Source organism: Aquarana catesbeiana, linkage group LG01 (genome assembly GCF_042186555.1).
Source record: "Aquarana catesbeiana isolate 2022-GZ linkage group LG01, ASM4218655v1, whole genome shotgun sequence".
Lineage (NCBI taxonomy): Eukaryota > Metazoa > Chordata > Amphibia > Anura > Ranidae > Aquarana > Aquarana catesbeiana.
The window spans coordinates 794,856,267-794,878,010 of record NC_133324.1 but is presented as its reverse complement, the minus strand read 5'-3'; the positions used below and the strand labels follow the sequence as shown (position 1 = coordinate 794,878,010).

The window sequence follows — 21,744 nt, the reverse complement described above, 5'->3', positions numbered from 1 at the left end:
ACCCCCACGCACGACAGACTGCACCATTCTCAGCTACATGCCCTCAAATTACTCTCTATTAACATTAGAGGTTTAAACACACCTGAAAAACGATCCCAACTCCTTCATTCACTTAAACAAGCTAAAACTCAAATTGCACTGATACAAGAAACGCACTTTCGAACGGACTCCATCCCCAAACTGCACAACGGTCACTTCCCCACGATATTTCATGCCTCCAACTCTGAAGCAAAATCGAAAGGGGTTTCCATCCTCATCTCAAAACATTGTCCCCTACAGGTAACAGACGTCCAAAGGGATCCGCTCGGTAGATTCCTTTTCATAAAAGGGAGCATACACCAGAAACCCTTCACAATTGCCAATATATATGCACCCAATTCTGGCCAAGTCACCTTCTTTCATAACACACTACAACTACTTTCCAGCTTCTACTCGGGAACCCTCATAGTCGGAGGTGATTTTAATGTTCCTCTGGTCCCATCCTTTGACACCTCCAATGGGACTTCTTCACTCACATATAGAGCCCTACGATCCATCAAACAACAACTGAGCAACCTTCTACTCCATGACACCTGGCGTACTCTACATCCTAAAGAAAAAGATTTCACTTTCTTTTCATCCCCACATAACAAGTACTCTAGACTGGATCACTTCTTCCTCTCCCAAAAAGACCTAACATTTCTTACCAAGGCGACCATTGAACCTTCTTTACTATCAGACCACAGTCCTTGTCAGGAGATTAGTAGACCAGACTATGTGGACTGCACAGAGATAACCCAAACGCATGTAAATGAATAAATAATATTTATTAAAAATAAGTGATAACTCAGAAAATACAAACAGTGCAAAACCAACACAACAAACCCACAGCAAACAATAGTATATACAGCAAGGGGCAATACCGGAATCACAGATGTCAGCCAGGCCAGGGTCATACACAGCAGGTAAGCAGGAACAAGGGATAAACCAGAAACATAAACGTTAGCCAAGCCAGGGTCATACACAGGAGGTCAGCAGATGGGTAAGGACGGGAAACCAGCAGGAAGGGGAGAGGATGGATGGTAAAGCTGCAGGGTAGGGATCCAAGGGAATCAGGAGGGACAAGAACAGGATGGGCCTGGGATAGGGATCGGATCGGATCAGAGCAGAGCGGGACAGAACAGGTTCACAATCAGGATACAGGCAGCAAGGTCAAGGCACAGGGAGAAAGATACCAAGGCGAGCATGTGAGGGCTTGCCGGGTATTTATAGGGCTGACTATAATTGGCTTCAAGTCACACCTGAGCGCAGGGAGTGTTGTCTGCTCCATACTGCCAGGATCCATCCGCTGGTGGACATCAGTACTGCGACCAAAAGATGAAATGACACCAGCAGGGAAATATTCTCCTGACAGTTCAACACTGCCAGGAGACACCTGCTGGTGGACCCCAGTACTGCATGCCAAACGATATATCTTACCAGCGGATGGACCCTTTCCTGACAGTACCCCTCCCTAAAGGAGCGGCCTCCGGACGCTCCAACTGGTCTTAATTGTCCATGGTCTATGGCATCAGGCAGAATGGTGGAAGAAGGCATTTCAGGCTGGTCATCAGGCACATCCGGGCAGACGGCTGGCATGTCAGAGTCATTGAGCTGGGCAGCGGACAGGAACAAGCCGAGCTGGGCAGCAGACAGGAACAAGCCGAGCTGGGCAGCAGACAGGAACAAGCCGAGCTGGGCAGCAGACAGGAACAAGCCGAGCTGGGCAGCAGACAGGAACAAGCCGAGCTGGGCAGCAGGCTCCGGGTCATCGAGCTGGGCAGCGGGCTCCGGGTCATCGAGCTGGGCAGCGGGCTCCGGGTCATCGAGCTGGGCAGCGGGCTCCGGGTCATCGAGCTGGGCAGCGGGCTCGGGGTCATCGAGCTGGGCAGCGGGCTCCGGGTCATCGAGCTGGGCAGCGGGCTCCAGGTCATCGAGCTGGGCAGCGGGCTACGGGTCATCGAGCTGGGCAGCGGGCTCCGGGTCATCGAGCTGGGCAGCGGGCTCCGGGTCATCGAGCTGGGCAGCAGGCTCCGGGTCATCGAGCTGGGCAGCGGGCTCCGGGTCATCGAGATGGACAGCAGGCTCTGGAACATTGGGCCGAACAGCGAGCACCGTAAGGGCAGGCCGGATTACAGGCACCGGCTCAGCAAGCTGGGTAACGGACCCCGGCCCAGTGGGCTGGGTAACAGGCCCCGACTCAGTGAGCTGGACACCGGGCACTGGTTCGGCAAGCCGGATAACGGATACTGGCTTGACAGGCCAAGTGACGGACTTCAGTTTAGCAGACTGGGTAACGGGCACCAGTTCAGCAGACCGGGTAACGGGCACCGATTCAACAGACTGGGTAACGGGCACTGATTCAGCAGGCTGAGACACGGGCACCGAAACTCCAGGCTGAAACACGGGCACCGAAACTTCAGGTTGAGACACGGGCACCGAAACCTCAGGCTGGGATACCAACATCACGACATCAGGCTGGAAGACAGGTACCAGGATATCAGGCTGGAGGATGGACACATCAAACCGGAAAGCAGGCTCATCAGGCTGAACAGTGGGCACATCAGGCAGAACAGCAGGTACTGGCACAACAGGCTGAACAGGTACATCGGACTGGTCAGTAGTCGCTGGAGCGTCAGACTGGAACATGGACACTGGGATTTCGGGCTGAGCAGCAGGCACTGGGACCTCAAACTGGGCAGCGGACACAGGCATTGGCACAACTGGCTGAGTAGCAGACACTGGCACATCAGGCTGGAAAGCGGACTGGAAAGCCGGCACCGAGACATCAGACCAGGCAGCGGGTACTGGAACTTTAGACTGGGCAGCAGACACAGGTGCTGGCACATCGGGCAGAACAGCAGGTGCTGGCATACCAGGCTGAACAATAGGTACATCGGACTGGACAGTAGTCACTGAAGCGTCAGACTGGAACATGGGCACTGAGATGTCAGGCTGAGCAGCAGGCACCGGGACCTCAAACTGGACAGCGGGCACAGGCATTGGCACAACAGGTTGAGTAGAAGACACTGGCGCATCAGGCTCGGTAGCAGGCACTGGACTGTCAGGCTGGGTAGCAGGCAGAGGTTTGACAGAATCAGGTGGGTTAGTTGGTGTGGAAGCAAGTTGGGTTACTGGCAGGATCGTGTGGGTAGGAAAGAATTTTTGTTTCTTTTTTGGTTTAGCCCGTGCAGTTTTGTATGTAGGTGCAGGGCTGAAAGAAAAGAAAGTAGCTGGATCGAAGGAAGACCAAGGAACTGTAGCTAGAGAGGGGTTTTGTGGGACTGTTACAGGTGGAGGAGAAGAGACAGGTGGATTGAAGGCGGGATAGGTGCTACACTTGGAGACTGGGTAGTAGTATTTGGTAGGGGGTTGAGTAAACTGGGCTGTAGCTGAGGTTGCCATAGGCGACGGGGAGATACATTTTTGGGGAGACAGATGATTAATGGCAGGGCTGGAATATTGTGGCTTAGCTAAAGACAGGAGATCTGACCATGCCTGCAGCACAGGTTGAACAAACGCTGATTCACACACAGCCTGACTAATCAAGGATTGCACCGACTGGATGCAATTAGACAACACTTGCTGTGAACAGGAGGAATAATGTTCCATAAAATAGGCTGGATCATCCTCTAACAACCAAACCAGGGATTCAACTTGGCCATAATTGAAGGGGGGCGAAAAATCATCACTTCCCTCAGGAATGCATGACAGGGCTGGTTTTGCACATAACTGGATCAGGGGCTGAACATCCTCAAAAGACATATACCCCTGATCCACTAGGGAATGAGCTGATCGGATAGTTTCCGTCAGCTGGTCACTAGTCCACCCTTTTAAAATCTGGCGACAATATTCACCATCCTCTTCTGCTAGCAGAGAATAATAAATTATTTCATCGAAATCCATATTAGCAGACCCGATAAACCAGGATGGTTTCCTCAATGCAGCCACGTCTGGTCAGGGATGGCCTTGGTATACTGTCAGGAGATTAGTAGACCAGACTATGTGGACTGCACAGAGATAACCCAAACGCATGTAAATGAATAAATAATATTTATTAAAAATAAGTGATAACTCAGAAAATACAAACAGTGCAAAACCAACACAACAAACCCACAGCAAACAATAGTATATACAGCAAGGGGCAATACCGGAATCACAGATGTCAGCCAGGCCAGGGTCATACACAGCAGGTAAGCAGGAACAAGGGATAAACCAGAAACATAAACGTTAGCCAAGCCAGGGTCATACACAGGAGGTCAGCAGATGGGTAAGGACGGGAAACCAGCAGAAAGGGGAGAGGATCGATGGTAAAGCTGCAGGGTAGGGATCCAAGGGAATCAGGAGGGACAAGAACAGGATGGGCCTGGGATAGGGATCGGATCGGATCAAGTCAGAGCAGAGCGGGACAGAACAGGTTCACAATCAGGATACAGGCAGCAAGGTCAAGGCACAGGGAGAAAGATACTAAGGCAAGCATGTGAGGGCTTGCCGGGTATTTATAGGGCTGACTATAATTGGCTTCAAGTCACACCTGAGCGCAGGGAGTGTTGTCTGCTCCATACTGCCAGGATCCATCCGCTGGTGGACATCAGTACTGCGACCAAAAGATGAAATGACACCAGCAGGGAAATATTCTCCTGACAGTTCAACACTGCCAGGAGACACCTGCTGGTGGACCCCAGTACTGCATGCCAAACGATATATCTTACCAGCGGATGGACCCTTTCCTGACAGCCCTATCTCCATGACTTTGCAATTCTCTGCACTACGTCCACGGACACGTTTTTGGCGACTGGATAGCTCCTTACTGACTGACGAGGTCGATGTCCTCAGACTATCTACTTGCCTTTCTGATTTTTTCTCAACCAATACCTCAAATGATGTCACTCCAGCGATTACATGGGCGGCCCATAAATGCGTCATTCACGGGGAACTAATGTCCATAGCGGCTCAACGTAATAAACTCAGGTTTGCACGCATTACTGATCTTACTACACGCATACGTAGGCTTGAACAAACACATAAGGCTTCCCTAGCAGCTACTACGCTAAATGAACTTACCCAGGCAAGAGAAGAGCTGTTAGAAACACTGAACGTTACACTGAAATGCAAATTTGCACTAACGCAAAAGCTCTACTATGAATTTGGCAACAAGGCTGGGAAATTCCTGGCTAGAGCTCTTCAAGCAAGGAAGGCCTCAAATACTATACACAAAATTAACAGTCCTGCTGGGGAAGCTTTAGTGACTAATGAAGACATAGCAGCACAATTTACCCAATACTTCTCCAAACTGTACAACCTTCCTCCATCCACTTCCACCACTGACACTCCCTTGGATCGCCCATCAGCCATCAAAGAATTTTTAGCGCAATATGGCCCAACCCCTTTATCTCCTGAAGATGTACAATCTCTAGACCTCCCTCTCTCTGTGACCGAATTGCAAGCGGCCCTAAAACAGATGAAGAAGGGCAAAAGCCCTGGGCCGGATGGTCTTTCGGTCTGTTACTACACATCCTTTGAGAACGTACTCCTCCCACATCTAACCAAAGCCCTTAACAATCTTATCCCTGAATCTGTAGCCAACAAGGACCTACTCGAAGCCCACATTACACTCCTTCCCAAACCGGGTAAAGACCCCACCCTGGTAACCAATTATCGTCCCATTTCCCTTCTGAATGTAGACCTGAAACTATATGCAAAAGCATTGGCCAACCGCATTCTGCCCTTCATCCCTAACTTGATCTCACTAGACCAAGTGGGCTTTGTCCCAGGCCGTGAGGCCCGGGACAACACCACCAAAGCACTGAACATCCATCACTGGCTCAGCAAAACGTCTACGCCTGGCTTTTTTCTTTCATTGGATGCAGAGAAGGTGTTCGACAGAGTCGCATGGGACTACATGGAGGCCACTCTGAGAACTATAGGCCTTCCACCCCGTTTGCTACAGATGGTCTTGGCTCTATACTCCTCCCCGAGGGCCAGGATCAGGGTCAACGGGGAGTTGTCGGACGCCTTCTCTGTATCCAATGGTACCAGACAGGGCTGCCCCTTATCGCCACTAATATTCATATTAACCATGGAACCCATGCTCTGCAGACTGAGGGACAATCCTGCCATTAAAGGGGTGGACGTTCTACATAATCAGTACAAACTAGCAGCCTATGCTGATGACATTTTACTTTTCTTGACAGACCCCCTTACGACTATACCAAACTTATTAGCTGACTTTACACTCTTCAAAAACCTATCCAACCTTCAAATCAACTTTGAAAAATCAAAGGCCCTTAATATCACTCTACCAATCGCTACAGTAGCCATATGCAAACATAACTTCCCGTTTAGTTGGGACAATTCAGACATCTCCTACCTCGGTATTAAACTTACCACAAACCTATCTGACCTCTATGCAAAAAACTTTCTACCATTGATCCTGTCCATCCAATCAGATCTTCGGAAGTGGCACCTGGGCTCCTTTTCTTGGTTAGGCAGGATCGCTATACTAAAAATGAACATCCTGCCCAGAATACTCTACCTCCTCCAAGCTATTCCGATTAAACTCCCGACGTCCTTTTTCCTTTCCTACAAACGTATTTGTAGGAACTTCATCTGGGCAACCAAAGCCCCACGACTTAGCTGGGTCAGACTGACTCTCCCCAAACAACTTGGAGGCTTAGGCCTCCCGGACATCCAAAAGTATCATTGGGCCTGCCATTTAACCAGAGTGGTTGATTGGCACATCCACTGCCCCTCTAAAGACTGGATTGCACTGGAAGACTCTTTGACCAGCCTCCCTATTGCCAACTCTCCCTGGATTACTCACAGACTCATCCCTCGCGACTTCTCATCACACCCCCTCATTGGTGCCACACTATCCATTTTCAAAATGGCCTGCAAATTGCTCAAAACCTCACCCTCTCCTGGCCCTATGACACCACTCGACAACAACCCAAGCTTCCCCCCTGGCCTGACATTGAAGGACAAGACTCTTGCTACACATACCACGCAGGCTAGGGCACACCAATTTTTTAGGAACTGATCCCTCCTTTCCCAACCAATACTCTCTGCAAACTTACCCAACCATGAGATACCATTCTATAAATACCTACAACTCAGACATTTTCTACAAGCCACACAACACATGTCCCATTGGCATAGAGATCACACACCGTTTGAACTCCTCTGTCTAAGCACTGAACCCCAGAGCCACTTAATCTCCGTGCTTTACTCCCTACTTTTCTCAGGCCACCAGATTAAACAGGACAAGCTGGTACTCCAGTGGGAAAATGAGCTATCCATAGATCTCACACCCAATGAATGGGATCAAATTTTCACCCTCATGCACAAAGGTTCCGTTAATGTCTCCACACAGGAAAATAGATACAAACTATTCTCTAGATGGTACAGGACGCCTGAGAAGGTTCACCACTTCCACCCCACCATTCCCCCAACCTGCTGGAGATGTGGTGCGACCAGAGGCACTCTACTGCACTTCTGGTGGGAATGCAGCCTGATCCAACCATTTTGGCATGAAATAAATCAGCTGATTACACAAATCACTACGTTCCAAATAACACCCTCCCCAGCACTCTATTTGCTCCACCATACTTCTGTCTCCCTGCGCTCATACAACAAATCCCTCACTTTACATCTCATCAACGCAGCCAACCTATGCATCCCTGCCCTTTGGAGGACCTCTACACCCCCTACAGTCCAAGATTGGATCCGTAGGGTAGACCGAATAGCTGACATGGAAAATCTCATATCTCAATCCACAGACCACCCTACCAAATTTTATGTCACCTGGGCAAGTTGGCTACACTATAGACAAACCCAAACATGGACATCATCACCTCAAACTCTTCCAGGATCCTCCTGAAGTTCATCGGTTCCCTTCCATATATGTCACATACATTATACCGCCGCCACTCCTCACCCCCCTTTCTCACTCGAGCTCATATAAGCGGTGCTATCCCCACACTGTTTTCCATCTAGATAAGCTTCATCTAATAATCAAATATCTCTTTTCTTCTTTACCTCAGAGGTAAAGGTACATACCTGTACTATTATGTACATTACAGATCACATTACAATCCCATCCTTCAGAATTCTTACCGGGACCTTACCCAACCCTCAACCACACCACCGATTTTAGCTTTGCCTACTTACTTCTCGAACCTCCCGGTCCATTCACAGCGAAGTTCCCTTTGGGGGTGAATGATGCCGGGAGTATCACCTGGTGGTGTGTACACTACACTTCCTATAGGTATATCCTGGTCTATACGTTACTTGCTGCTTATCTCAGCAGAAAATGATGAATATATTGTATATCAGTTGAAATTACAAATAGGCCTCTTTCCACTTTCCATAGGCTATCTAATAGCCACTGGTCATCTCGCCTACATTGCAAATGCCACAGGTTTATTGCAAGTTTCAATATTCAAATGCATTTTTAGGTTGCTCCGCCTGTCTTAAGGTGATCATTACCTCTTCAGTGGGCGGAAAACCTATACTGTTACATTGTAATTGCATATTACTCATCTGTAACCTTGTCATTGAGATGCATATTGTACTCTTTTTGTTCAACCATGAAATTCAATAAAATCTTTTCTGATAAAAAAAAAAAAAGCTTCCCACAACTCTGCCCCTAGCTACATCATTAACCTTATCAGATAGTATCAAACAAACCACCTTGTTTTCTGCTTCCAAGAACTCCTGTTCACTAGCTCCCTCAACACTTCCTTCCATGCTGGCCTCTGGGATATCCCCAGGGGCTCTCCCATGCTCTCAAATTCCGTACTCCAATCTTTATGGCTATTTCCCACTCTATATGCCTCAGGTGATCCCTGGAAAATCATCTCTTCAGGGTAGTCTTTCCTGCCATTACCTAATAAGTGAGCTTTTCCTTTCTCCACTAGGGATGAGCCGAACACCCCCCTGTTCGGTTCGCACCAGAACATGCGAACAGGAAAAAAGTTCGTTCGAACATGCGAACACCGTTAAAGTCTATGGGACACGAACATGAATAATCAAAAGTGCTAATTTTCAAGGCTTATATGCAAGTTATTGTCATAAAAAGTGTTTGGGGACCTGGGTCCTGCCCCAGGGGACATGGATCAATGCAAAAAAAAGTTTTAAAAACGGCCGTTTTTTCAGGAGCAGTGATTTTAATAATGCTTAAAGTCAAACAATAAAAGTGTAATATCCCTTTAAATTTCGTACCTGGGGGGTGTCTATAGTGTGCCTGTAAAGGGGCGCATGTTTCCTGTGTTTAGAACAGTCTGACAGCAAAATGACATTTTGAAGGAAAAAACTCATTTAAAACTACCCGCGGCTATTGCATTGCCGACAATACACATAGAAGTTCATTGATAAAAAACGGCATGGGAATTCCCCAAAGGGGAACCCCGAACCAAAATTAAAAAAAAAAAATGACGTGGGGGTCCCCCTAAATTCCATACCAGGCCCTTCAGGTCTGGTATGGATATTAAGGGGAACCCCAGCCAAAATTAAAAAAAAAAATGACGTGGGGTTCCCCCTAAATTCCATACCAGACCCTTCAGGTCTGGTATGGATTTTAAGGGGAACCCCGCGCCAAAAAAAAAAAAAAAAAACGGCGTGGGGTCCCCCCAAAAATCCATACCAGACCCTTATCCGAGCACGCAACCTGGCAGGCCGCAGGAAAAGAGGGGGGGACGAGAGTGCGGCCCCCCCTCCCTCCTGAACCGTACCAGGCCACATGCCCTCAACATTGGGAGGGTGCTTTGGGGTAGCCCCCCAAAACACCTTGTCCCCATGTTGATGAGGACAAGGGCCTCATCCCCACAACCCTGGCCGGTGGTTGTGGGGGTCTGCGGGCGGGGGGCTTATCGGAATCTGGAAGCCCCCTTTAACAAGGTGACCCCCAGATCCCGGCCCCCCCCCTGTGTGAAATGGTAAGGGGGTACATAAGTACCCCTACCATTTCACGAAAAAAGTGTCAAAAATGTTAAAAATGACAAGAGACAGTTTTTGACAATTCCTTTATTTAAATGCTTCTTCTTTCTTCTATCTTGCTTCATCTTCTGGTTCTTCTGGCTCTTCTGGTTCTTCTGGTTCTTCCTCCGGCGTTCTCGTCCAGCATCTCCTCCGCGGCGTCTTCTGTCTTCTTCTCCTCGGGCCGCTCCGCACCCATGGCATGGGGGGGAGGCTCCCGCTCTTCTCTTCTTCTCTTCTTCTTTTCTTCTTTTCTTCTTTTCTTCTCTTCTTCTTCATTTTCTTCTCCGGGCCGCTCCGCAATCCATGCTGGCATGGAGGGAGGCTCCCGCTGTGTGACGGCGCTCCTCGTCTGACAGTTCTTAAATAACAGAGGGGGGCGGGGCCACCCGGTGACCCCGCCCCCCTCTGACGCACGGTGACTTGACGGGACTTCCCTGTGACGTCACGGGGAATGCCACAGGGAAGTCCCGTCAAGTCACCGTGCGTCAGAGGGGGGCGGGGTCACCGGGTGGCCCCGCCCCCCTCTGTTATTTAAGAACTGTCAGACGAGGAGCGCCGTCACACAGCGGGAGCCTCCCTCCATGCCAGCATGGATTGCGGAGCGGCCCGGAGAAGAAAATGAATAGGAAGAAGAGAAGAAGAGAAGAAAAGAAGAGAAGAAGAGAAGAGCGGGAGCCTCCCCCCCATGCCATGGGTGCGGAGCGGCCCGAGGAGAAGAAGACAGAAGACGCCGCGGAGGAGATGCTGGACGAGAACGCCGGAGGAAGAACCAGAAGAACCAGAAGAGCCAGAAGAACCAGAAGATGAAGCAAGATAGAAGAAAGAAGAAGCATTTAAATAAAGGAATTGTCAAAAACTGTCTCTTGTCATTTTTAACATTTTTGACACTTTTTTCGTGAAATGGTAGGGGTACTTATGTACCCCCTTACCATTTCACACAGGGGGGGGGCCGGGATCTGGGGGTCACCTTGTTAAAGGGGGCTTCCAGATTCCGATAAGCCCCCCGCCCGCAGACCCCCACAACCACCGGCCAGGGTTGTGGGGATGAGGCCCTTGTCCTCATCAACATGGGGACAAGGTGTTTTGGGGGGCTACCCCAAAGCACCCTCCCAATGTTGAGGGCATGTGGCCTGGTACGGTTCAGGAGGGAGGGGGGGCCGCACTCTTGTCCCCCCCTCTTTTCCTGCGGCCTGCCAGGTTGCGTGCTCGGATAAGGGTCTGGTATGGATTTTTGGGGGGACCCCACGCCGTTTTTTTTTTTTTTTTTTGGCGCGGGGTTCCCCTTAAAATCCATACCAGACCTGAAGGGTCTGGTATGGAATTTAGGGGGAACCCCACGTCATTTTTTTTTTTAAATTTTGGCCGGGGTTCCCCTTAATATCCATACCAGACCTGAAGGGCCTGGTATGGAATTTAGGGGGACCCCCACGTCATTTTTTTTTTTTAATTTTGGTTCGGGGTTCCCCTTTGGGGAATTCCCATGCCGTTTTTATCAATGAACTTCTATGTGTATTGTCGGCAATGCAATAGCCGCGGGTAGTTTTAAATGAGTTTTTTCCTTCAAAATGTCATTTTGCTGTCAGACTGTTCTAAACACAGGAAACATGCGCCCCTTTACAGGCACACTATAGACACCCCCCAGGTACGAAATTTAAAGGGATATTACACTTTTATTGATTGACTTTAAGTATTATTAAAATCACTGCTCCTGAAAAAACGGCCGTTTTTAAAACTTTTTTTTGCATTGATCCATGTCCCCTGGGGCAGGACCCAGGTCCCCAAACACTTTTTATGACAATAACTTGCATATTAGCCTTTAAAATTAGCACTTTTGATTTCTCCCATAGACTTTTAAAGGGTGTTCCGCGGCATTCGAATTTGCCGCGAACACCCCAAATTGTTCGCTGTTCGGTGAACTTGCGAACAGCCAATGTTCGAGTCGAACATGAGTTCGACTCGAACTCGAAGCTCATCCCTATTCTCCACCAACTCATCAACGGTACAAATACTGCTACTTAACATGAACTCCGGTTCCCAACTAAAGATCAACAGATCTAGCACTAAGGCACATGCCCAAGTAGGTAAATTTCAATCTTAAACTGTATCTGGACCAGATCTTGAGCTCATCCCTATTATTTAGTGGCAACCTTTATTCAAATGAGTTTATTTGCTACGACTTGGGTACTTCCTCAGGCAAGGTCCTCAAACAATGTCATCAGAGAGGGCTCTGTGGTGCAATGGATAGCGCATTGGACTTCTAGGTGATGTAGTAATTCAAAGGTTGTGGGTTTGAGTCCCACCAGAGTTGGTTTTATATAGTCCTTCGTCATAGTGGTGCTGCTCTAATGCTTTATAAAGAAATGGATTCCATTCATAAATGAGCTGTAATGAAGTGGATTTGCTATACACGTTAATGATAGCACCTAGTGGTTCAGGCTTCTCTTGAGACTTGATAAAAGACAAATTGGAGGGTACGCTGTGCAATTCAGAGCAAAGAGAGGGAATACTAAACTAACCTGCATTCTGTTGTTCCCTTCCCTCATGCCAGGTGCAAGCTGTAATTCTTTACTATGTCCTTTTTTGTCAGCCCCACAACCATTTACTGTCCAAATCTCGCTACCTTCACCTCAATAAAAATTTCAAAGAATGCCCCATTTTAACCAATGACACCACCAATCTTCCACTTCATTCCCGTGATTTCTCTCTCCTTGAATTTCGCAACTCCGTATTCTTTGGCCTGCCTCTAAACAGACCATTCCCCCTTCAGTCTATCTGATATGTTGCTGCCAGTCTTATCCCCCTTACCAGCCAATTACTAGAAGAAGTGTCAGCCACCCGCTCTCTGCCAATCTCTCCCTGGCTTCAGTTCGCCCACCAAATCAAATTCAAAATACTAAGGACATAAAAAGCTTCCCACAACTCTTCCCCTAGCTACATCATTAACCTTATCAGATAGTATCAAACAAACTACCCTGTTTTCTGCTTCCAAGAACTCCTGTTCGCTAGCTCCCTCAACACTTCCTTCCATGCTGGCCTCTGGGATATCCCCAGGGGCTCTCCCATGCTCTCAAATTCCCTACTCCAATCTATATGGCTATTTACCACTCTGTATGCCTCAGGTGATCCCTGGAAAATCATCTCTTCAGGGTAGTCTTTCCTGCCATTACCTAATAAGTGAGCTTTTCCTTTCTCCACCAACTCATCAACGGTACAAATACTGCTACTTAACATGAACTCCGGTTCCCACCTAAAGATCAACAGATCTAGCACTAAGGCACATGCCCAAGTAGGTAAATTTCAATCTTAAACTGTATCTGTAATAAAAATTCCAAAGAATGCCCCATTTTAACCAATGACACCACCAGTCTTCCACTTCATTCCCGTGATTTCTCTCTCCTTGATTTTTGCAACTCCCTATTCTTTGGCCTGCCTCTAAACAGACCATTCCCCCTTTAGTCTATCTGATATGTTGCTGCTAGTCTTATCCCCCTTACCAGCCAATTACTGGCAGAGGTGTCAGTCACCCGCTCTCTGCCAGTCTCTCCCTGGCTTCAGTTCACCCACCAAATCAAATTCAAAATTTTAAGGAAATAAAAAGCTTCCCACAACTCTGCCCCTAGCTACATCATTAACCTTATCAGATAGTATCAAACAAACCACCATGTTTTCTGCTTCCAAAAACTCCTGTTCGCTAGCTCCCTCAACACTTCCATCCATGCTGGCCTCTGGGATATCCTCAAGGGCTCTCCCATGCTCTCAAATTCCCTACTCCAATCTATATGGCTATTTCCCACTCTGTATGCCTCAGGTGATCCCTGGAAAATCATCTCTTCAGGGTAGTCTTTCCTGCCATTACCTAATAAGTGAGCTTTTCCTTTCTCCACCACCTCATCAATGGTACAAATACTGCTACTTAACATGAACTCCGGTCCCCACCTAAAGATCAACAGATCTAGCACTAAGGCACATGCCCAAGTAGGTAAATTTCAATCTTAAACTGTATCTGGACCAGATCTTGAGCTCATCCCTATTATTTAGTGGCAACCTTTATTCAAATGTGTTTATTTGCTACGACTTGGGTAGTTCCGCAGGCAAGGTCCTCAAACAATGTACACAGAGAGGGCTCTGTGGCGCAATGGATAGCGTATTGGACTTCTAAGTGATGTAGTAATTCAAAGGTTGTGGATTTGAATCCCACCAGGGTTGGTTTTACATAGTCCTTCGTCATAATGGTGCTGCTCTAATGCTTTATAAAGAAATGGATTCCATTCATAAATGAGCTGTAGTGAAGTGGATTTGCTATACAAGTTAATGATAGCAACTAGTGGTTCAGGCTTCTCTTGTGACTTGATAAAAGACAAATTGGAGGGTACGCTGTGCAATTCAGAGCAAAGAGAGGGAATACTAAACTAACCTGCATTCTATTGTTCCCTTCCCTCATGCCAGGTGCAAGCTGTAATTCTTTACTATGTCCTCTTTTGTCAGCCCCACAACCATTTACTGTCCAAATCTCGCTACCTTCACCTCAATAAAAATTTCAAAGAATGCCCCATTTTAACCAATGACACCACCAATCTTCCACATCATTCCGTGATTTCTCTCTCCTTGAATTTCGCAACTCCGTATTCTTTGGCCTGCCTCTAAACAGACCATTCCCCCTTCAGTCTATCTGATATGTTGCTGCCAGTCTTATCCCCCTTACCAGCCAATTACTAGAAGAGGTGTCAGCCACCCGCTCTCTGCCAATCTCTCCCTGGCTTCAGTTCGCCCACCAAATCAAATTCAAAATACTAAGGACATAAAAAGCTTCCCACAACTCTTCCCCTAGCTACATCATTAACCTTATCAGATAGTATCAAACAAACTACCCTGTTTTCTGCTTCCAAGAAATCCTGTTCGCTAGCTCCCTCAACACTTCCTTCCATGCTGGCCTCTGGGATATCCCCAGGGGCTCTCCCATGCTCTCAAATTCCCTACACCAATCTATATGGCTATTTCCCACTCTGTATGCCTCAGGTGATCCCTGGAAAATCATCTCTTCAGGGTAGTCTTTCCTGCCATTACCTAATAAGTGAGCTTTTCCTTTCTCCACCAACTCATCAACGGTACAAATACTGCTACTTAACATGAACGCCGGTTCCCACCTAAAGATCAACAGATCTAGAACTAAGGCACATGCCCAAGTAGGTAAATTTCAATCTTAAACTGTATCTGGACCAGATCTTGAGCTCATCCCTATTATTTAGTGGCAACCTTTATTCAAATGAGTTTATTTGCTACGACTTGGGTACTTCCTGAGGCAAGGTCCTCACCCAATGTCATCAGAGAGGGCTCTGTGGCGCAATGGATAGCGCATTGTACTTCTAGGTGATGTAATAATTCAAAGGTTGTGGGTTCGAGTCCCACCAGAGTTGGTTTTATATAGTCCTTCGTCATAGTGGTGCTGCTCTAATGCTTTATAAAGAAATGTAATTCCATTCATAAATGAGCTGTAATGAAGTGGATTTGCTATACAAGTTAATGATAGCACCTAGTGGTTCAGGCTTCTCTTGAGACTTGATAAAAGACAAATTGGAGGGTACGCTGTGCAATTCAGAGCAAAGAGAGGGAATACTAAACTAACCTGCATTCTATTGTTCCCTTCCCTCATGCCAGGTGCAAGCTGTAATTCTTTACTATGTCCTCTTTTGTCAGCCCCACAACCATTTACTGTCCAAATCTCGCTACCTTCACCTCAATAAAAATTTCAAAGAATGCCCCATTTTAACCAATGACACCACCAATCTTCCACTTCATTCCCGTGATTTCTCTCTCCTTGAATTTCGCAACTCCATATTCTTTGGCCTGCCTCTAAACAGACCATTCCCCCTTCAGTCTATCTGATATGTTGCTGCCAGTCTTATCTCCCTTACCAGCCAATTACTAGAAGAGGTGTCAGCCACCCGCTCTCTGCCAATCTCTCCCTGGCTTAAGTTCGCCCACCAAATCAAATTCAAAATACTAAGGACATAAAAGCTTCCCACAACTCTTCCCCTAGCTACATCATTAACCTTATCAGATAGTATCAAACAAACTACCCTGTTTTCTGCTTCCAAGAACTCCTGTTCGCTAGCTCCCTCAACACTTCCTTCCATGCTGGCCTCTGGGATATCCCCAGGGGCTCTCCCATGCTCTCAAATTCCCTACTCCAATCTATATGGCTATTTACCACTCTGTATGCCTCAGGTGATCCCTGGAAAATCATCTCTTCAGGTAGTCTTTCCTGCCATTACCTAATAAGTGAGCTTTTCCTTTCTCCACCAACTCATCAACGGTACAAATACTGCTACTTAACATGAACTCCGGTTCCCACCTAAAGATCAACAGATCTAGCACTAAGGCACATGCCCAAGTAGGTAAATTTCAATCTTAAACTGTATCTGTAATAAAAATTCCAAAGAATGCCCCATTTTAACCAATGACACCACCAGTCTTCCACTTCATTCCCGTGATTTCTCTCTCCTTGATTTTTGCAACTCCCTATTCTTTGGCCTGCCTCTAAACAGACCATTCCCCCTTTTGTCTATCTGATATGTTGCTGCCAGTCTTATCCCCCTTACCAGCCAATTACTGGCAGAGGTGTCAGTCACCCGCTCTCTGCCAGTCTCTCCCTGGCTTCAGTTCGCCCACCAAATCAAATTCAAAATTTTAAGGAAATAAAAAGCTTCCCACAACTCTGCCCCTAGCTACATCATTAACCTTATCAGATAGTATCAAACAAACCACCATGTTTTCTGCTTCCAAGAACTCCTGTTCGCTAGCTCCCTCAACACTTCCATCCATGCTGGCCTCTGGGATATCCTCAAGGGCTCTCCCATGCTCTCAAATTCCCTACTCCAATCTATATGGCTATTTCCCACTCTGTATGCCTCAGGTGATCCCTGGAAGATCATCTCTCCAGGGTAGTCTTTCCTGCCATTACCTAATAAGTGAGCTTTTCCTTTCTCCACACCTCATCAATGGTACAAATACTGCTACTTAACATGAACTCCGGTCCCCACCTAAAGATCAACAGATCTAGCACTAAGGCACATGCCCAAGTAGGTAAATTTCAATCTTAAACTGTATCTGGACCAGATCTTGAGCTCATCCCTATTATTTAGTGGCAACTTTTATTCAAATGTGTTTATTTGCTACGACTTGGGTAGTTCCGCAGGCAAGGTCCTCAAACGATGTACACAGAGAGGGCTCTGTGGCGCAATGGATAGTGTATTGGACTTCTAAGTGATGTAGTAATTCAAAGGTTGTGGATTTGAATCCCAGCAGGGTTGGTTTTATATAGTCCTTTGTCATAATGGTGCTGCTCTAATGCTTTATAAAGAAATGGATTCCATTCATAAATGAGCTGTAGTGAAGTGGATTTGCTATACAAGTTAATGATAGCAACTAGTGGTTCAGGCTTCTCTTGTGACTTGATAAAAGACAAATTGGAGGGTACGCTGTGCAATTCAGAGCAAAGAGAGGGAGTACTAAACTAACCTGCATTCTATTGTTCCCTTCCCTCATGCCAGGTGCAAGCTGTAATTCTTTATTATGTCCTCTTTTGTCAGCCCCACAACCATTTACTGTCCAAATCTCGCTACCTTCACCTCAATAAAAATTTCAAAGAATGCCCCATTTTAACCAATGACACCACCAATCTTCCACTTCATTCCCGTGATTTCTCTCTCCTTGAATTTCGCAACTCCGTATTCTTTGGCCTGCCTCTAAACAGACCATTCCCCCTTCAGTCTATCTGATATGTTGCTGCCAGTCTTATCCCCCTTACCAGCCAATTACTGGCAGAGGTGTCAGCCACCCGCTCTCTGCCAATCACTCCCTGGCTTCAGTTCGCCCACCAAATCAAATTCAAAATACTAAGGACATAAAAAGCTTCCCACAACTCTGCCCCTAGCTACATCATTAACCTTATCAGATAGTATCAAACAAACCACCTTGTTTTCTGCTTCCAAGAACTCCTGTTCACTAGCTCCCTCAACACTTCCTTCCATGCTGGCCTCTGGGATATCCCCAGGGGCTCTCTCATGCTCTCAAATTCCGTACTCCAATCTTTATGGCTATTTCCCACTCTGTATGCCTCAGGTGATCCCTGGAAAATCACCTCTTCAGGGTAGTCTTTCCTGCCATTACCTAATAAGTGAGCTTTTCCTTTCTCCACCAACTCATCAACGGTACAAATACTGCTACTTAACATGAACTCCGGTTCCCACCTAAAGATCAACAGATCTAGCACTAAGGCACATGCCCAAGTAGGTAAATTTCAATCTTAAACTGTATCTGGACCAGATCTTGAGCTCATCCCTATTATTTAGTGGCAACCTTTATTCAAATGAGTTTATTTGCTACGACTTGAGTACTTCCTCAGGCAAGGTCCTCAACCAATGTCATCAGAGAGGGCTCTGTGGCGCAATGGATAGCGCATTGGACTTCTAGGTGATGTAATAATTCAAAGGTTGTGGGTTCGAGTCCCACCAGAGTTGGTTTTATATAGTCCTTCGTCATAGTGGTGCTGCTCTAATGCTTTATAAAGAAATGTAATTCCATTCATAAATGAGCTGTAATGAAGTGGATTTGCTATACAAGTTAATGATAGCACCTAATGGTTCAGGCTTCTCTTGAGACTTGATAAAAGACAAATTGGAGGGTACGCTGTGCAATTCAGAGCAAAGAGAGGGAATACTAAACTAACCTGCATTCTATTGTTCCCTTCCCTCATGCCAGGTGCAAGCTGTAATTCTTTACTATGTCCTCTTTTGTCAGCCCCACAACCATTTACTGTCCAAATCTCGCTACCTTCACCTCAATAAAAATTTCAAAGAATGCCCCATTTTAACCAATGACACCACCAATCTTCCACTTCATTCCCGTGATTTCTCTCTCCTTGAATTTCGCAACTCCGTATTCTTTGGCCTGCCTCTAAACAGACCATTCCCCCTTCAGTCTATCTGACATGTTGCTGCCAGTCTTATCCCCCTTACCAGCCAATTACTAGAAGAGGTGTCAGCCACCCGCTCTCTGCCAATCACTCCCTGGCTTCAGTTCGCCCACCAAATCAAATTCAAAATACTAAGGACATAAAAAGCTTCCCACAACTCTACCCCTAGCTACATCATTAACCTTATCAGATAGTATCAAACAAACCACCTTGTTTTCTGCTTCCAAGAACTCCTGTTCACTAGCTCCCTCAACACTTCCTTCCATGCTGGCCTCTGGGATATCCCCAGGAACTCTCCCATGCTCTCAAATTCCGTACTCCAATCTTCATGGCTATTTCCCACTCTGTATGCCTCAGGTGATCCCTGGAAAATCATCTCTTCAGGGTAGTCTTTCCTGCCATTACCTAATAAGTGAGCTTTTCCTTTCTCCACCAACTCATCAACGGTACAAATACTGCTACTTAACATGAACTCCGGTTCCCACCTAAAGATCAACAGATCTAGCACTAAGGCACATGCCCAAGTAGGTAAATTTCAATCTTAAACTGTATCTGTAATAAGAATTCCAAAGAATGCCCCATTTTAACCAATGACACCACCAGTCTTCCACTTCATTCCCGTGATTTCTCTCTCCTTGATTTTTGCAACTCCCTATTCTTTGGCCTGCCTCTAAACAGACCATTCCCCCTTTAGTCTATCTGATATCTTGCTGCCAGTCTTATCCCCCTTACCAGCCAATTACTGGCAGAGGTGTCAGTCACCCGCTCTCTGCCAGTCTCTCCCTGGCTTCAGTTCGCCCACCAAATCAAATTCAAAATTTTAAGGAAATAAAAAGCTTCCCACAACTCTGCCCCTAGCTACATCATTAACCTTATCAGATAGTATCAAACAAACCACCATGTTTTCTGCTTCCAAGAACTCCTGTTCGCTAACTCCCTCAACACTTGCATCCATGCTGGCCTCTGGGATATCCTCAAGGGCTCTCCCATGCTCTCAAATTCCCTACTCCAATCTATATGGCTATTTCCCACTCTGTATGGCTCAGGTGATCCCTGGAAAATCATCTCTTCGGGGTAGTCTTTCCTGCCATTACCTAATAAGTGAGCTTTTCCTTTCTCCACCACCTCATCAATGGTACAAATACTGCTACTTAACATGAACTCCGGTCCCCACCTAAAGATCAACAGATCTAGCACTAAGGCACATGCCCAAGTAGGTAAATTTCAATCTTAAACTGTATCTGGACCAGATCTTGAGCTCATCCCTATTATTTAGTGGCAACCTTTATTCAAATGTGTTTATTTGCTACGACTTGGGTAGTTCCGCAGGCAAGGTCCTCAAACGATGTACAAAGAGAGGGCTCTGTGGCGCAATGGATAGCGTATTGGACTTCTAAGTGATGTAGTAATTCAAGGGTTGTGGATTTGAATCCCACCAGGGTTGGTTTTATATAGTCCTTCGTCATAATGGTGCTGCTCTAATGCTTTATGAAGAAATGGATTCCATTCATAAATGAGCTGTAGTGAAGTGGATTTGCTATACAAGTTAATGATATTAACTAGTGGTTCAGGCTTCTCTTGTGACTTGATAAAAGACAAATTGGAGGGTACGCTGTGCAATTCAGAGCAAAGAGAGGGAATACTAAACTAACCTGCATTCTATTGTTCCCTTCCCTCATGCCATGTGCAAGCTGTAATTCTTTACTATGTCCTCTTTTGTCAGCCCCACAACCATTTACTGTCCTAATCTCGCTACCTTCACTTCAATAAGAATTCCAAAGAATGCCCCATTTTAAAAAATGACACCACCAAACTTCCACTGGATTCCATTCATAAATGAGCTGTAGTGAAGTTGATTTGCTATACAAGTTAATGATAGCGCCTAGTGGTTCCGGCTTCTCTTGAGATTTGATAAAAGACAAATTGGAGGGTACGCTGTGCAATTCAGAGCAGAGGGAATACTAAACTAACCTGCATTCTATTGTTCCCTTCCCTCATGCCAGGTGCAAGCTGTAATTCTTTACTATGTCCTCTTTTGTCAGCCCCACAACCATTTACTGTCCAAATCTCGCTACCTTCACCTCAATAAAAATTTCAAAGAATGCCCCATTTTAACCAATGACACCACCAATCTTCCACTTCATTCCCGTGATTTCTCTCTCCTTGAATTTCGCAACTCCGTATTCTTTGGCCTGCCTCTAAACAGACCATTCCCCCTTCAGTCTATCTGACATGTTGCTGCCAGTCTTATCCCCCTTACCAGCCAATTACTAGAAGAGGTGTCAGCCACCCGCTCTCTACCAATCTCTCCCTGGCTTCAGTTCGCCCACCAAATCAAATTCAAAATACTAAGGACATAAAAAGCTTCCCACAACTCTTCCCCTAGCTACATCATTAACCTTATCAGATAGTATCAAACAAACTACCCTGTTTTCTGCTTCCAAGAACTCCTGTTCGCTAGCTCCCTCAACACTTCCTTCCATGCTGGCCTCTGGGATATCCCCAGGGGCTCTCCCATGCTCTCAAATTCCCTACTCCAATCTATATGGCTAGTTCCCACTCTGTATGCCTCAGGTGATCCCTGGAAAATCATCTCTTCAGGGTAGTCTTTCCTGCCATTACCTAATAAGTAAGCTTTTCCTTTCTCCACCAACTCATCAACGGTACAAATACTGCTACTTAACATGAACTCCGGTTCCCACCTAATGATCAACAGATCTAGCACTAAGGCACATGCCCAAGTAGGTAAATTTCAATCTTAAACTGTATCTGGA

General features: G+C 46.5%; 3 non-coding genes across 3 annotated transcripts; all 3 read left to right on the top strand.

The window, feature by feature from the left end:
* The first annotated feature begins 12,219 nt into the window (after positions 1-12,219).
* TRNAR-UCU (transfer RNA arginine (anticodon UCU)) lies at positions 12,220-12,304 on the top strand. Its single transcript is given in 2 exon segments — positions 12,220-12,256; positions 12,269-12,304. It is a non-coding gene; the product is annotated as a tRNA-Arg (tRNA).
* Positions 12,305-15,325: 3,021 nt separating this feature from the next.
* Positions 15,326-15,410, top strand: TRNAR-UCU (transfer RNA arginine (anticodon UCU)). Its single transcript is given in 2 exon segments — positions 15,326-15,362; positions 15,375-15,410. It is a non-coding gene; the product is annotated as a tRNA-Arg (tRNA).
* Positions 15,411-18,430: 3,020 nt separating this feature from the next.
* TRNAR-UCU (transfer RNA arginine (anticodon UCU)) lies at positions 18,431-18,515 on the top strand. The gene is given in 2 exon segments: positions 18,431-18,467; positions 18,480-18,515. It is a non-coding gene; the product is annotated as a tRNA-Arg (tRNA).
* The last annotated feature ends 3,229 nt before the right edge of the window (positions 18,516-21,744 follow it).